This window comes from Platalea leucorodia, assembly GCF_965183815.1.
Source record: "Platalea leucorodia genome assembly, chromosome: 6".
NCBI classification, from domain to species: Eukaryota; Metazoa; Chordata; class Aves; order Pelecaniformes; family Threskiornithidae; genus Platalea; species Platalea leucorodia.
Window position 1 is genome coordinate 36,866,023 of NC_138828.1, and position 18,069 is coordinate 36,884,091.

At 41.2% G+C, this 18,069-nt stretch overlaps 1 protein-coding gene across 2 annotated transcripts in view; it reads right to left on the bottom strand.

Annotated features, from left to right (window-relative positions):
• Nucleotides 1-18,069, bottom strand: part of TNKS (tankyrase) — a 145,771-nt gene that overhangs the window by 70,164 nt on the left and 57,538 nt on the right. The window lies entirely within an intron of this gene.

An 18,069-nucleotide genomic window follows, 5' to 3' on the forward strand; every position in this document is an offset into this window, starting at 1 on the left:
CACTATACACCACCTGCCAGAGGTTTAAAGCCTCTAACCACAGCACTATAAGAAAAACAGGAAGATGAATCTGTCCTGCAAGAAAGAAAAAAACCTTTGTGCTGCCTCCTATGCGTATTTGTAATAAGCCTCCAGTGAAACTCTCATTACAGGCGAGGAAAGCTGTCAGGCCATGGGAAATGCCAGCTCGGACTGCAGGTAAACTGGAAGGCTCCTCTGGAAACAATATCCCTCAACGAAGAACTTCTCTAGGCTGCGGGAGGAGGGTTAGCGTCCTCTTCCATCAGAAACAGCTTGGTACTCCCCCCATCACAGCTCCTCCAGTTATCAGCAGAGGGGGACAAGGACCACAACAAACCCAGCCCTCTCCAGGGCCTGAGGGAGCCCTGTTTAGTTCAGCATCCTGCCTTCCCCCAGGGGTAGGGAGGAAGAGGGCGAGTACCCACAGCCACGCGCCTCCCACCCCATCCCCCTGGCTGCAGCTGAGGAATTCTCACACAAAGACATTATCTGCATCTCATCGTACTGGTGAATTTTCCTTCCACAAGTGTGTTTAATTGCTTTCTGAAATATATTCAGCTTTGGGAATTCACAACAACCTGCAGCAAGGAGTTCCACCACGCAACTGCCTCTCGCACGACAGGTCTCTCGGCTGAGTGGTTCTGTGTCGCTGAACCCCAGCGATGGCGCAGATGAGTTCAACGCAAGGTGAAGAACTGAAATTGGCGTTCCAAATATAGGCCATGAAGGTTAATTTAGCTTTTGGAAGAATTTATACGTCTGAATGAAAACTTGATCATGAAACAAGTAAAATGACACAAAAATATGACTGCCTTTGTCTCGCTGCCACTCTCCCACTTCCGAGGGGGTTCCTGCCCACCACAGGCAACTGCCTTTTCAAGCCATGGTGCACGTTCCTCTTTTTTCATTTTAATGAAGATAAAATACTGGGCACAGTTGTGAGTGTTTCAAATCAATGGTGAGTTAAAAGCTCTGGCCAGCATGTTATGAGGAAAAAAGACAGACACTTTATTACTACTGCATTACTTGTGGAGCAATCTCAAGCAGCTGGATCTCCTGCAGGAGAGTTATTGGCCTGTATTGTATCAACACTTCAGGGACCTAATCAGATTAAAAGACCTGTTTGCACATTCTGGTTTGGCAGTGCAGCTAGCAGTCCTAACCAGGCTTTTGAATACTATTAGGTTAGACAAGTGTAATAACGTTTTTCCTTCAGGCTCAGGAAGTTGGTACTTTAAAACACAAAGGCCCTTTCCTCAAATACCTTGATTAGCAAAAGCATTACTGACTAACAGAAATGGAAGGCTGTGGCTCTTGATTTAGAAATGTCCTACTGTATGCCTAAGTTAACCAGTTACTTTTACTAAGTGGTACTTTTTAAAAAAAGGTATTTACAGATACCGTTGAAATTCATACAAGCAATGCTTGAAATTCGTCACAGCTCTCCCACTCTGCGATATGGATTAGGAAAACATTATCTTGTAATTGGCTAACTTTATTACTCTCAAAGAGACGTCACATTTTGCAAAGCAACACCTAAAATTATACAGGCGCTTACAGCACACCATCAGGTTTGCTAAAAAAGGCCAAGTGCGCTCTGCAGGGCTCTGCTCTCCTGGCCAGGAACGGGATGCAGGGGAACCCCTTGACCACTCGAGCAAACAGCTGGTGGGATGCCACTAAGCAGAGACAGGGCTGGCGGATGGCATTTGGGAGAAGTGGGTGGCACTGCCCGCAGGACCAGCTTCTGCTGGCGCAGGCTGTGTTCCCACCAGAGGGCTCTGCCAACACAACTAAAGCCGCTTGGCTACGAAGCATATCAAAGGCCATCCTGCAGCACTTGGCCACAGATACCTAATAAAATATTCATTTGCAAAGCATTTGAAAACAAACCATGCGTGCTTGTGGCACAGATGAATTTCAAGTTCGGAGCTGAAGTACAGGAATACAGACCATCAACCCTACATAATACTTCCGTTCAAAGAATGTTAAACTCTCTGACTTGAACCAAGCTAATAATATCACTTAAAGAGCTCCTTTGGGCAGGTCAGGATTTATGGTTTTGCAAAAGGGCATCTGCAGAACAAAGTGCAGGTAACAGCCTGAATTACTCTTCCAAATCTCTTAGCAGTTGCTAGCTTTGAGAGAAAAACATCCTTCCAATCACAGTGTCAATACAGAGGATTTTTGGCAAGAATATTTTGGATGACACAAAGCTTGTCTGCCAGAGGCGCGAAAGTTAACGTTGTTAGACCTTGCCACAGAAGACCAAAACTGAAATACAAGGTTGCAAACAATTTTCATCTATTTGCTATTCGGCCCTTCCACCATATCTCAGTTCAACCTGTCCTTTCTGCGTTTCATGGCGAGCCCAAACAACACGTGGCCACACCACCAGATGCATCCTGCCACACTAGGTAGGTGAGAACTTGCCAGGCATGCCTCCTTTCTCTGTACAAGAGAGCCCAGAGCGACAGTCCAGAAAGGCTGCCACTTCTTGGCCTGGCAGCCCATGAGGAGAGCACTGGACTTGCTCACCTCCGCATGCTGGGTAGCACAGAGACAGTCAGCCTGAGAATTTCTGAAGGCAAGGACAGAAAGGGTGTGAAATAGGGAGCAGAGAGCTATACCAAAGCAGTGTCCCTATTCCTATCTTATCAGACGAAAGCTGGTAGGTAAGCAGAAACTGCTCAGTGTCTGGGGTTCACTGCGTCTGATGAAGTTCATTGCTTACAGCTCGCTCAGCATCCTTTAAACAGTGAAGTTCTCTACTTGCTCCCCGCTCCAGATCAAATCACTGCTGCTCCATTTATGCTGGAACTAGAAGGTCACCAATGGTAACCACAGATAATCACTGTTTAAAGACACAGCTACCACCAGGCAGCTAACTAGCTCTATCTCTGTCCCCTCCCAGGAGAAAGCCAGTTATCTCCAAGACCTCTGATCAGCTGCTGTGAGCTACAGTGATCATGGCTCCACATGTTATGCATCCATTGCTGTACCTGGCCCTACATGTATTTTGCAGTAGCTGATCAGCAGCAAATGCTTATTAACTATCAGACATCAGTGGCCACTTGCACCCAGCAACTAAGCAGATCAGCAGCTGGAAGCCCAATTGAGATCTCAGTGGAAGACAGAAGACCTTGCCTTGCACCAAGACGACACGCTGATCAGCAGCCACTTTGAATCCAACTGGAGCAGATGAAAGTTACTGAAAGAAGAGTAGAGTATTGAGCTGGAGACATACACAGGAACATTGTATTTGGGAGAATGAAAGACAGGCGTGCACCAATGGTGACAGGCCGAAATCTTTATGAGCTCCTAATGTATTCCTTTCATTTGTGTTTCCAGCTTAATGAGAAAAGCTGCAGCCAGAAAGGCACAACCAGCCTATTGCAGCTAGTCTCCACGAGCCCTCCTCTATCATCAACCTGTTCTTTCTGCTTCCCATCTTCAGGGCGCCATCTTCCTATTTTTGTGGTTATTGGTTCCAGATGATCATGTGGTATTACACTGGGTCACACTGAAAACCTAGGTGCAGCATAAATCAATTCTGTTATTAAAGAGTTACAAGGAATAATCAGTCAATCCACTTCTTGCTTTAATTCACTAGCAACCTTTAAATTTTAAACTTACTAGATGAGTCTGTGAAATGTGACTATCATATACGCATGTGTTCGAGACAAAAGAAAAAAATCCCAAATTCTGGAAAAAACTAACGATCAGTCAATCCATCCTACAGTGTACTTTACAGACAAATAACCCTATTTCACTCTGCCGCCCAAAGTGTTGAAATTTCATCTGAATACTGCAAGCTAAAAAAACCTACCTGAATGCATGGCATAAGCCAACAGTGCTTTTTCAATGCATCTACACTAAGAAACAAGGTGAACTGCTCGCTCTCTCTCTACGTATCAGCTAATACAGAAACCAGCTGGAGCCAAAATGTCAACCTGGACAAAACAGTTTTTGCATTATCGTACTATCAGGTGTCAGTTTTCCACAGCGAGGACAATTCCTTAAATATTAATGTCACACAGATTAAACCAAGTCATTATTATCCAACATAACAGCAGAAAATAATGAGGAAAAAGTGGATGAAAATATTTTCAACCAAACTGAAAAACTAAAGAGGATGAACAAGTTGCACATCATACAGAATCACAGTTACAAATTTAGATCCCCAGAGTATGGATAAACAATGAAAAATATGACACTAGCCAATGGTACCCTGCTTCTGAGATACGTGACAAAAGGCCGTGGGCCCGATGTATGTGCAGCCGTGGCCACAGGCTGAGGAAAGAAGATTCATGAATATCACAGAATCACAGAATGGTTGAGGTTAAAGGGACCTGTGGAGGTCCCCTTATCCAACCCTTCTACTCAAGCAGGGGCACCTAGAGCAGCCTGCCCAGGACTGTGCCCAGGCAGCTTTTGAATATCTCCAAGGATGGAAACTCCACAACCTTCCTGGGCAACCTGTGCCAGTGCTTGGTCCCACAGAGCTCAACTCATTATCTTTCCAGGTGGCGATCTCTTCAGGACCTCCTGTTTCTTTCTTGGCAGCTGCAGGCCTAGCAGCACTGGAAGTCAGGGGTGAATTCTTACTCCATTAGAAAACATGGCAGCTCTACATTTGACTTTGACCATATGCAGAATTTGGCTTGTTATAGGGTGCCTACCCTGAAAACCTGAACTACCACTTTTGAAAATACATGTCCCACACTAAGATTGACAAGGTATTTGTGAACAGCCCAGCAGATTTTTTTTCTAATAAGCATTGACAATTACCCAGCAACACAGGGGACATGGGCTCTCTGGCACAGCAGTAGAGACAGTGGGTATCAGAATCTCTCCTTTTTCCTCATTTAAGTCTTTCTGGTGCCTTTCCAACCAGGTACTCTGCTAGCACAGGAATGCATGGGGCTGCTGGGAAAACAGGATCAGAGTCCTCATGCAGCTGCAGGGCTGAGAACTTGTTTTTCCATCAGATTCACTACTTCATCCAGTCCCTGGCCACCCAAACGGGTCCCTGAGAATGAAAAGCCTGGGCAAGATGATGCAGAGAGGAAGGAGGGGAAATGGAGGCTCTACATTTGAGCTTGGAATTCCTACAGAGAAAGAAATCTATGGACCAGAAACCAAACAGAGTTTAGCAATGAAATAAACATCATAGAAATAAACTAAAATATACCTTTTTTTCTGACCCTCCAGGACTTCACAGATCTACGAGCAAGCAATGAGTACACATCCACATATGCCATCCTTTTTAATCCACTGTGATCTTTGGAATAATATTTAAGGACTTGAATATTCAACTTATAATCAGAGCACAAGGCTTTTAGTGCTTGTGACAGACTACTAGGGTTTTTTTGTGGGGGGGTTGAGTTTTTTTGTTTGTGTTTTTTTTTGTTTGTTTGTTTTGTTTTTGTTTTTGTTTTTTAAACACCATTTTTCTAGCAAACTCAAATTTTATTTTCAATGCGGCTGCTTTTGGAAGGGTCCAATCACTCTACTAAAACACTCATAAATTCCTTCTTCCCCATTTAACTTCTCTTATAAGTAAAACAACAGGTGAGACTAAAATATGGAGTTAAATCAGAGCAAGGTATTTTTACCATCCAAAAAGCACAAGGTTGTAGGAATAACCGCCTTACACAGCAAAAAAAACTTCAACGATAAAAAAAAGAGGTATGTTGATAGACCATCCTTTGGGAAAAGGCATTTATAACTAAGTAGTACAAGAAACACATGAGAAGGAAGAAACAAAAATAATAATTTCAGATTTTATTATTACACTGCTTTACTTCCCAGTTGTTTGTGGTAATTTCTTTATGCTTCTTGCACTTCTCCACTCAGCTGTTTCTTACAAGTAAATGGGCTGATTTTATAAGCTATCTAATAGGCTCAACCAGGAACACAGCAAGACCCTAATTTTAAGCTCGTCACAGATGAAGAGCACCAAAGCAACTCTGCTACATGCAAGAATGACAGAAAAACAACTCAGGCAGTAATGTCTCCAAGAACAAGTTGCAGACAAGGGGGAATATTACCAAGGAGGAACGGTTTCACACCTTGACTCTGCCTCTTCTGTTGAAGATGAGTCAGGAACTGTGCACGCGGATTGAAATTAGCCATTTGTAACAGAAATTTAAAAATTGAAATTGGCTCAGCTAACAGTGAAATGCTTTTAGGGACATGTTTTACAGGGGGGTAGGAATTAAAGAAATAAGCAAACATCATTTGGTTTTGGCCACAACTCCACCAAACCACTGAGCTAGCAGCATCCTACCTGGAATAACTTTCAGTTAGGTAGACAGAGCTCGAATCCAGAGCACTCCTCATTTAGCCCTCTAGAAACAGAAAGCTGGATCTCTTCTAAGGCCTGGCATGAAGAGCACGCCAGGAAATTCACAGCTTTCTATAGCACAGACTGGCAAAACCTCTGCTAGGGTCTTAGTGATGGAAGAGGTTCTTGTCTATCAAGCCATCAATTCAAAGCACATATATTACATAAGCATATATAAGATACAGTGGTTATTAAATATCTAAGTATAAATTGAGTGTACATTCTGGGTTTTAGACACTAAGAAGGATTAGGTGGTATATCAAGACGGGTTTTTGGTGCATGTGCAATTATAGCACCATTAAGTTTACGTTTGGCACATAACATACTTCTGTTTCTCAGAGGAGTTCTTTTCAGTGGTGCTGACCTATTTGTTAAAAACGCTATCAGATTTCCTCCACCATACAGTGGCAGGAAGATGAAAAAAATCCCTTTGTCAGAAGGTTTCAAGTTTCTTAACTCTTAAATCATAAGACACAAAGATGAAGCTAAGTCAATCACAGCAGTCAGAGGAATCTTCCTGAATATGCAGGGAAAGGACAACACATCACACTGCACGACAATAATAATAATAATAGTAATAGTAATAATAATCATCATTATCATCATCCAACAAAAAAAACCCTAAACCCACCCATCATGTGGTAATCCATATAATCATCTTACCTTCAACAATGCTACCATACTCTACAATATAATTTCTTCTGAAATAATAAATCTGACAAATCTTCTAAAACTGATTCTCTTTAGTGTACCTGTACAAGTAGTTTCAATTTCTTCATATTAGTGCATGCTACTCATATAAACACCATGCACACGTCCATTTTTTTACTTGTAGTGTGAAAAACATTATTTTCAATACAACTGCGCTATTTCGGAATGCTGTACTTTTCTTGAAGACACACCAGCACTCTCATCTGTCATGTCTTCGGACCGAAATGGGAAGAGGAAAAAGAATTGTAGAATTTCAAGAGACTGGGAAGAAAATCCTAACCTTCTGCAATTCAAAACACACTGATGAGAGGGAAAACTGAAGGGGTCGAGGATCATCTTTTTACCGAAGTTCAATACTCGTGAGATCTCTTGTGAAATACACATGGAAAAGGAAACTTGATTGTTTTCTTCCAGAGCTGTTGAGCCTTCTCCATCACCCACCCCTTCATGCCTAGTGCAAAGGCAACATTCCCATGGCTCTCCCCCTTCCTTTCATTTCTTGTATTAATTCCAGCTATCAGCAAAACAAGCCTCCACTGTAATTCCCACTACTCCGGCTATGCTCCATATCAATAACTAATAAACTGTGCTATTCCATTTTTCCAGCAACTACTTCTTTCTCATTTCTGTAATATGTCTGCACATGTATTTTCTTTCCAGGATTTCTAGAAAATCTTTCCAAAGCAAGACAAAGGACTAAGAAAGTTTCTTCGTCAAAGACCTGAGTACAGCAGAGGTGGATAGATAGCCAAGTAGTATATCCAGAACTGAGCAGGAGAAATAACCTGCTTTCATGTTAGCGCATCCTTTTCAAAAGCCAGCTCCCTCCCCTGTCCTTCTAAAAAATCTCCTCAAACAATGAAATTATTTCATCCCCCAGAATTTTCTCTAAAGAGAAACCACAGAAATGCGTGTTTATAATTGACAGAAAGCATGGAAGAAAACTATAAAAAAATATATGTACAACCCTCAGGAAAGCCATATTGTATAAAAGCAAGCTCCAAAATTATGCTCCATCACCTAATCTTCTGAAAAGAACTCCGGAGTAAACAGGAACAAACTAAATTTTGCAATCTCTCTGATCTTCCCCTTGTAGATGAAGCATGCTAGCAAGCTGGGGACACTTTGCCTGAAAATCTATAGCTGGGTTCAAAATCGAAGCATTTATTTTAACCAAAAAAATCTATACTCTCTTAGATACAGCAAACATGACATATTTTGTACTAACAATTTGTACAGATTTAAAGAAGTGTTTTAAGAGAAGAGACATAAAATGTACATATGTGCCAAAGTATTTTTTTTTTACCAACTTTAAAAGTTTTTTACCGAACAGTACAATCCTTCCTCTGTACATCTGAAGCTGCCCATGTATCTAAACTTACTCTACAACCTTGAGAAAACAGAGGCTCCATCTCATAAAAATGCACGTGTCTTGCCACACTTGCCCTGCAGCACATACCTTGGAAGGAACTCAAATCCAGTTAAACCACTTCTCTACCTCCTAGACAAAAAACATGAAACATTTCCTATGCCTGCTGGGCCACACAGCAGTGAGCAGAAGGAAGGAGCTCCTTTGAAACTGGAGGAAACACAGGGCAAACCTGTGGAACACAGCAATGAAACCACCTAGCTGTATTTTGGGAGTTAAAGAAAATGCCACAACATTATCTTTATTACCAAGACTAGACATATCATGGGGGGTGGAGGGGGGTGGAGGAAGAGTCAAATTATTTTTATGCAACACTTAAGCAAAGTACAGCAAGTAAATCCTTACCAGAAGAATGTCAAAACAGAGGTAATAGATTTTGTTTTAATGAACAATTCTGTCATGCCAAACAGGAAAATAATTTGTCAACAGTTCAGTTTAAATATTTTGAAAAATATGCATTTCCCCACAACAAAAAGAAGGTAACAAAATAACGTAACTGCTTTTCCACTTATATTAAAGCCATACAACTCAAATAATTTTGCCTCGCTGCTGCCAGCAAATTTTCCCTCCCTGTGGGTTTTTATTTGCAGTTAAGAGTCAAAAGACAGTTGGAAAATAAGGAAAAGCTTGGTATAATTTGGGGGAGAGAAGAGACAGCAGAATAACTGAAAACAGGACATGGATTGATATGAAAGACTCATGCTAGTACCCCAGAGTAAAGAAGATCTGTGTTTAACTTGGATGCATCCTTCCCCTCCCTTATCCTTCCCATCAGATCTTATGATATAGAGAATATATACTTAAAAGCAACAGTTCCCTTTGTGTTGTCTCATTTTTAAAAATTATCTTTAATACCTTTTCTGAACACACATTTGCACTGGCGGTGATCAGTGACCACAGATCAGATCAAGCTTTGCCTGATCCGAGCAGTGGTGTGGTCTCTGGGTACTCACTCAGGCAAAGAGCTGCTCTGTGCCCTACATGTGACTAGGGGTGTGTTGGAAGAGGAAAGAAAGTTAGGATTTACAGAAAACGTTCAGGATCTAAATCTGCAAATTGTTGTCCTCACTAAAAAATATCTATTAGAACACCAGCTGGGGGAAAAATGAATTTGTTATTTACATTCAGGCACTTCTTGCCTGTTGGAATAACATATCACAAGATGGAAATACAGCAATAATAATATCTAATGCCAATATGCAGGAGGTCTAGCTGTGAAGGGTTACATTATTTACCAACAATGAAAGAATAATGAAATACTACATACAACTGAAGTTTTGCAAGTGTTTTCAGTCCCTTATATCAGCCTCATTGTTTTAAATGCTTTGCTAGTTAAATGCCTGATAGAACAGAATAGTTCAGTTGGAAGGGACCTACAACAATCACCCAGTCCAACTGCCTGACCAGCTCAGGGCTGACCAAAAGTTAAAGCATGTTGTTAAGGGCGTTCTCCAAGTGCCTCTTAAGCACTGACAGGCTTGGGGCATCGACCACTTCTCTTGGAAGCCTGTTCCAGTGTTTGATCACCCTCTCTGTAAAGAAGTGCTTCCTAACGTCCAGTCTAAACCTCCCCTGGCACAGCTTTGAGCCATTCCCACGCGTCCTGTCACTGGATACCAGGGAGAAGAGATCAGCACCTCCCTCTCCATTTCCCCTCCTCAGGAGGCTGTAGAGAGCAATGGGGTCACCCCTCAGCCTCCTTTTCTCCAAACTAGACAAACCCAAAGTCCTTAGCCACTCCTCATAAGTAACAGGATTACACATATGATTTCTTCAAAAAAATAACTCATTGCGCTAAATGACAATATGGTTCACTACAAAGACTGGAAACAGAATAGCACCACAGGAAAAAAGAAGGCTGGTAGAAGGAAAGAGATACTAACTCATTAATTAAAGACAAGAGCTTCAGTTCACCAGACTGCTGTCATTACGTTTCACCTCCAAAGGAGAGCATTCATTCTTCAGTTTTTCATTTATGCACAGAAAGTTTCATCTGATGCAATACAGGGCTGCCTGTTCAAGAGATATCCTACACAAGAGGACTCTATGGATACCAATCACCAGTTACGTCCAGCTTGACACTGTTGGTACACCATGTGCACTTTATTTCTATTGCACTGGAAAACTAAGTACTAGGACTTCACTGTCACAGGTATATCCATGAATAAAGCACCTTCCAAACCAGATGTTGCCTCTTCGTTGCAGGCCAGAAAGGAAATACATAAACTGAATGTACCCTCAGCACGACATCTCTGCAGGTTTCTGTGGAGACCTGCAGTGAAAGGTAGTTTAATTACATTCTGCATGAAGTAGGAAAAAACACTGCTTCCCATTCTCAGTTACTTCCAGTAATTCTCACTAGATTTAAAGACTCTGCTTACTTCAAATAATTCAAAATATAATTGGCCAAAAAGTATTACTACATTCCTCATTCATCACAACCATTAATAGCCTTAAATATCCCCAAGAAAATATATTTAAATGATCCTCTTATTAGGTAATAGGATTACCAGCAGCTCCTAAACCAGCCTATTTTGTAATAGCTTTATTTCAAAGTTATTCTGAGGTACGCTTCATTTTTAACTTCCAAAAAAGTGGTATTTTAAACCTCCATTTGACCTAAAATGAAAGAGGACCACGCAGGAGTTAACGGAGGTTTCCTCTACTGTGTCCTAGGTGTATTAGTTCAGCATGAGCTAAGTCATTATTACTACTCCTTCCAGAGAGCCCATACCATCAAGGAGAAATAATACTGTACCTTCCCCACCACCAGCTTAGGGTTCCTGCTTATCCATTTCTGTTAGAGCCCAGTTACTGATGCAGGAGATGGTGAGATCTGTTACTGAGAGATCTTGCTTCCTGACGCCGACTCTCCTTTTTGCCACCCTCTGAGCACACCCCAGCAGAGCAGAGCAAGGACAGGTTATAAGAGAACTGGGTCTGTCTTCGGAGAGGTGGACAACGAAAACTGCAGGGAGGAAGAACAAACTCACAGAGAAACGACAGCTCTCACTGGATCACATTGTGCCATTAAAACAGTTCTAGCATATATGCCTAGCGTAACATCCTTTACTACAATCAAAATGTGTTTGGATTTAGATGAAGGACACAAGGCTGGAAAGGAACAGGGAAGGAACTATTCAAAGGGAAGGAGTACTAGCAGTTTCTGGTTTCCCTTTTTCCATTCAAGAGTCACACCAGCAGTCTTGACCCCTGGCTGTGGGCTATCTCAGAGTCATCGAACAGTGTAAGACATCAGTCTACCTCTGTTTTTTGTCAAGACAGTTTTTACATTTACCATTTTGGCCCAAACAGAAGGCTATGCTTAGATATGAAAGCCTTCATCATTCCTAAACATATAGATGGTGCTTCACAAGAAAATTTCCCTCTTAAGAATCAGAGGTGTCCTCTGGCAACTTGAACCATACTTTGAAGTGTGGTACTTTTAGCTTCCTGGCCAGCAGCTAAGAAGGGTCTCAGCAGTCACCCCCCTCTTTTCCTTCCCCCTTTTCTCACCTTCTCCAAGATGCTGCTCCTAACCTTAGCAAAGAGAGAATATCCTACACGGGAAGGTACAGCCACATATGGTAAGAGCCACAATGCATGTAAGTCAAATTATTTTCCCTCTGACTTGCTAGCTCTCCAGGAGGAGAACACTCATCTGCCATCTTGCAGCAGTGCAGACAGACGAAAGTGGGCGGATTCTTGAGATGGAGCTAAGTTTTCCCTGCCAGTGATCAGGAAGGTTTCCCTGTATAGCTCAACATGACTTCAAGAGAAAAAAAGATCTATGAAAGGCGAGATTTACTGGGTAATTAGACCAACAACTTCTAGAACACTGATGAGAGTTCTCATCTAGCTCCCTGAGGATACCGCATCATTTGAAAAGGAAACACTTAAAATACCTATCTTAGATTTGTGGGGAAAACCACCATGAGTTGCAACGCAAACACAGAAATGTTATTCTCTCCATTCTTAGACAAGTATCAGATTTAATATATAAATATGCTGCTGAATTTTTTTAATGTCTTACTTTGCTCTTTCCATCCCTCTAGTTTTATCACCAAGCATGTGATTTTTTAAATTTTTTTACATATATAAAAAAACAGTTGCCTTTTATTTACTGGAAACTGGAAAAGTTGTTAAAAAAAAGATTTTTTGCTATGACTGCTAAAAATTAAATATAATCTGCACACCTCCCTTCAAAGGAAAGGTTATTTTTCTGTGTTCTGTCAGAGAAAATACATCTTTTACTTCCAGGGCAATGGCTGACAAGAGACTAACCAGCAAAGCCACATATGAAATGTTATTTTCTCAGTGACATACTATTTCTTCACTCAGGTCTGCTTTGCTCCATATTTTTAGAATGCATAAGAACAAATAACTAAGTTTCTCTACAACTGCAAAATGGACACCCAGGTTTTTAGATGGTTCTGCTAACTGGCAGCAGTCTCTCAGCACCAGATTATCTGATCAATTTCAGCACGGAATTGCCTTTAACAGATTATATTTACCCTGCAGGCAAAGGATAGCTGAAATTTTGACTGCCTGCATTCATTTCTGCAATAGCCTGGCCACAGAAGGAAGTCCTTCCTGAAGAACATTAATTCAGACTGACCACACACTGAAGTGAGACTGCTCTTGACTGGGCTGTTTCACAGTGGATGTAAATCAAGATGCCACTGCAGCCTACACCCTGCCTCACTCCAGGGACAGAGTACTAGATACCCTGCCATTCCAGTGAAGTCAGCAGAAGGAGCTCAGGGAGGAGCAGAACACACACCGACCTGCTTATGATTTGGGCAGGTCACTGACTGCAAAAGAAAGTAATATTTAGCTACAGGAGTGATGGTGCTTAACCCTCTAAGCAGACTGTATTAGAGTAGTAATTATTATTATTACTATAATAAAGTAGCAAGAGTAATATGACCATCAAGAAATGGCTTTTATAAAAATATTAGTAAAGGCTTGAATTTGTTAAAAAAAAAAAAACAAACCAACAGATTCAAGTATAGTCAGTTCTCAGCTACTCACACTGGAGGCAGGGGAGGTTCTCAAGACTCTGCCTTCCTTCTCCACTGCTGGTAGGAACACAACTCCCGAAGCAAAGTGCATATTTTACTGAGTCCAGCTCTCTGCACAGATCTACTCAAAAGCTTTTCAGAAATGAATAGCTCAGTTTCCCTGGATTTGATACCATGCCATGTTTGTTTTTTCTTACTTCTGCCCCCGCCCATGTTACCTTCCCACAAGCAAAAGTAGACTGCACATAGAAACTTGGGAGATTCCGCACAGAATCAGTAATTTCTCATGGGAAGCAGCTGCTTGAGGGCTGACAGTGGTAGATGTGAGGATCCAAGAGGTATTAAAAAGTACCAATACTTTTTTCTCTGCTGTCTTCACAACAGTCATACTGACAAGCTCCTCTACCTACAGACATACTAGGCTTATTCCTCAGAACAGCTGGCAGCCTCGTCAGCCACTTACGTCATCTGGTTTGGCTTACATCAGACACATAAGCATAGGAAAAGGTGATGATTTTGTTGAAGATGGCAGTCAGATGAAAGTTGCTAGTAATGCTGCAACTCTGCTACGTAAGGATTGAGCTACTTCCCTGCCCAAATTGAAAGAATAAACTGAATTCTGAATCTATGCCAAAATATTCTTGCCTTCACACAAAATAAAGTTCAAGCAGACAAGAACAACATTGTATTCTTAAAAGGCAAGCAAAAACCAATTTGCAGAGCACAGAAGGAGGTGGACCACGATGCTCTATGGCCAATAAATAATCAAATGAAGTTATGTGCTGAAAATGCTACTGAAACAGCAGAGAATAGAGAAGGTTTCATTTCAAAACACAAGGGAATGTACTCAAAAGAGTAAAGTGCTCACTTCTTCGGTGACCAAGGGAAAATAACAGGACTATAGAAAGGAAACATGCCATTCAAAAATCTGCACCCTACAGAATAGGCAACTATTTCAAATATGGTTCTGATGACCACATTTCAAAATATATACTTGAAAATGCTATAGTGTCAGTCCTCTTATCTCAACGCAGTACAGTGCAGTACTGGACTGTATATAGCTTCTATTCAAAGAATAGATACCTGACAAAAAAGAACAGTATCTGCAAATAACAGTCTCCTGGAGATCTCTCTTGCGTACTTTTTTTTGTTTGTAAATTATTTTAAATGGTCCTTATGTATTGAGGCATTTATATTATGAGTCCCCTTCCCTGCACCCTCCAAAAAGCCTCAAATAATTGCTTGTACTCTTTGCAGAGTGAAATTCCATCCTTGTCTTTCCCCAACACCTGAAAAATGATGCTGTTCTCTCTGGAACATAACACTTTGCTCTTCTGCCAACAAGAAAGCCATCAACCACCAGTCAGTTTTTCAGCTTCCCTTGGCTCATTCACCATCTCTAGACTGGTACCTCGCCATCTTAATTTCGCTCTTGAAAGATGCTTCATCTGTGAAGTACTACAGACATTTCATTGCTACAGACAACTAGCTGCAATTTATGGATAGAAAAGACAAGCTCCTTCATGAAGAAATAATGTGTTTTTAATGTTTTACTCATTCTTGCCTTGAACGCTAGCTAAAGACAGAACATTCTTCTCCACTTGGCAGCATTGGTTTTCTTCACACCAGCTTTGCCTCAGTTTTTAATCAGGATGGCAATATAGAACACACAGACAAAAGAAAAATAGCAGTAAGAACGTAGAAATGGAAACTCCACAATATCACAAAAGGAAAACAGAGTTGAACGTGATCCTGTCTGTGCACCATCCAAGAACACTGAAGGAACCAGCACATCATTTGTATTTAAGTCCTGGTAAGAAATGGTCATAAATTTACCAAGATGGGTGCCATTGCTACTTTAGTGCCTTCTTTTAAGGGGAGATCGATTTGAGAAACTTCAGATCCACATGCTTGACCTCAACAGCAAGTACAGGTGCAAAGCAATTCTCAAGGAAAGATGACAGACACAGTATGTGACAGCATCAGAAAGGTAAATTACCCCAAACAAATCTTCGATGCAATTACTGATGGTTAAAAGGAAAACATAGGATACCTCATCCATGCAGATACATTAGGAATTATTTGTTCAGATGGGGATTAGTACAGGTATTGTAGGAACATTAAAGAACCTGAAGGGAAGACAAGACAAATCAGGTTATCCTTGAAAGCCAAACCACTGGGGTGAAAGTAGCGGGACAGCCTACTCTGTGGCTTGAATTATTTATTCCTAATACCTTCAATTCCATGGGAATACCTTCAATTCATGCAGTGGTCTGGCAGGGTCGATCACTACATTAGCCCACAAGGCTGCCATTAGACTGAATCACAGACTGAATTACAACAGCAAGGTAAAAAAGCCTCATTATGAATCCAACCAAACTCCACAAAACTGTGATATGACAAAGCAGAGACAAGTAATCCAGAACGATCAACATCCATGTTGTCTGTTCCCATGGGAGGAACTGAACCAGGCCAGACAAGGTTAGGGGATTCTGCTCCAGGGGTCACTACTATAACATTCATTTTTCTTCCAACAGTGCAGCCTGCCAAGAAGCCTTTCACATATCACAATTCGCTATTCGTCCTCGCATCTCTTGCGTATTTATACTGAAGGGCCACCTTCTTCCTTACGGGACTTTCATCATTAACTGCTCAACTCGCTGCGATAGCACTATGTCATTAACTATTATCTACCCATGCTTTAAAAAACAAAAACAAAACCAAAAACAAACAAACAAAAAACCACCAAAAAAAACCACACCAAAAAAACCAAGCACCATTCATAATACACTTCTACAAATTTTGCTGAACATTCAAGCTCATATCACAAGGTGAGGCATTTTGTATGCTCCGCTACTTTGACTCAAGGCCATTATCTGTCTTTACTTCACAGCTGCCTTTAAGCCTCCCTCTAAATTGGTGGAGAGAGACAGAGTACAGGATCTTCCAGTCCTCTAAGTGTCATTGCTGGCACTGGAACTAATAACTATAAAATGGCCATGAATACCTTTAAGCTGGAAATTATTAGATTCATAGCTAGCATAGGAACAATTTCTGAACTGGGCTCTCAGTAGATGTTTTGTCCTCACCACTTTTAACACTTGCATGTTAGAGTACAGCCAATTTATTAAGCAGATTATATGTCATGATCATGTCTAACAACACAGGCCTTAGACTTGACGATACAAGAAGTTCCATGGGGTTCAACCTCCTCTGCTTCCATTTTAAAAATTGTCCTCTGTTTCCCTGGTTTTCACAGATCTGATCCTCAAACGTACAAAGACTCGTTTACTCTTCTCTGACAGTGTAAAAGAATCCTGAAGGTCAGATTTGATGATCCTTTAGGCCAAAGTAGTAACAAGGTGACTTTAAACAAATCAATTCTGTAAATCTATATTTACTCACACCTTTTATCTTCAGTCTTTCAAGCTTAATTCAGCTCTTTTCCTTTTCATTTGAACTTTTCAAATTTTATTTATATTTTTCCACTACTGAGAAACTGCAGATTATAAAATGCCTATTCTGAGTCCCAAAAAATAGTATGGTCAGAACACACTGAAGTATGCTTAGCTTTAAGCATGCATGTGAGCAGCCCTACTGACCTTGATATCCTCATGTCTAATGTGCTTTGTTGAACTGCAGCTACTGCAGCTACACATTTCTTTACCACAAAAAGTCCCTTGCGCTTCAGCTCAAACCTGCACTGGAATGAATTCTGGCCTGCTGCCCAGCACTGTGCTGCCATGTTCCACTGCAAGCATATGCCTATTTCAATAAATGTCAGATTATCATTGCTCTCAAGGAAGACAGTACTACCCGCCTATAATATCTCTAGACCTCTTTTTGCATCTCTAGACCTCTTTTTGCATTACTCTGTCGCCTTTTTCAGAATGCGGAAACCAAGCCTGTGCACTACTTCATTAATCTGTTGTTCAATTCATGCCATGTTGCCTTTTCAGCAAGGCTGAGCAAGCAGCACAAACCCCAAGTAAAAGACACCTCTGCAGCCACACAATCAATTGCTCTACCTGGTGCCACTATCACAGCCAACCTCCCTCCCTGAAATGGTTTACACATGCATTATATAATGCTGAGGCAGCACAATAATAATAATAATAGTTATCAGTCTATCTAAAGCACTCAGCACTCTAAAGGAACAACAAGCAACTGTGAGTACTCAGTTATAAAAATCTGGATTATTTCTGCATTGCATGGAGTGCAAAATCTTCTTGAAGTCAGACAAGCTAGGACAAGCACTTCTTTCAACTTCCACATGATACAGACTTGATTCTGTCGGGCACTTTCACTGCAAACCTCTCCTTGTTTGCCAAGCAGGGAGAGGTGTACTTCAACCCTCTAGAGACCACTGGAGGAGGAGGAAAACAAGGAAAAAAAAAAATAAGGACTTGTTTCAGACATAACTTTCTCCAAGTACATAGGTACCCAGAAACATAGAAAGAAGCCGTTCTAGAGAGAAGTATGACAGGCAGGGAAAGGAAACAAAACAGGACAAAGACAGAGCTGGTCCAGGACAA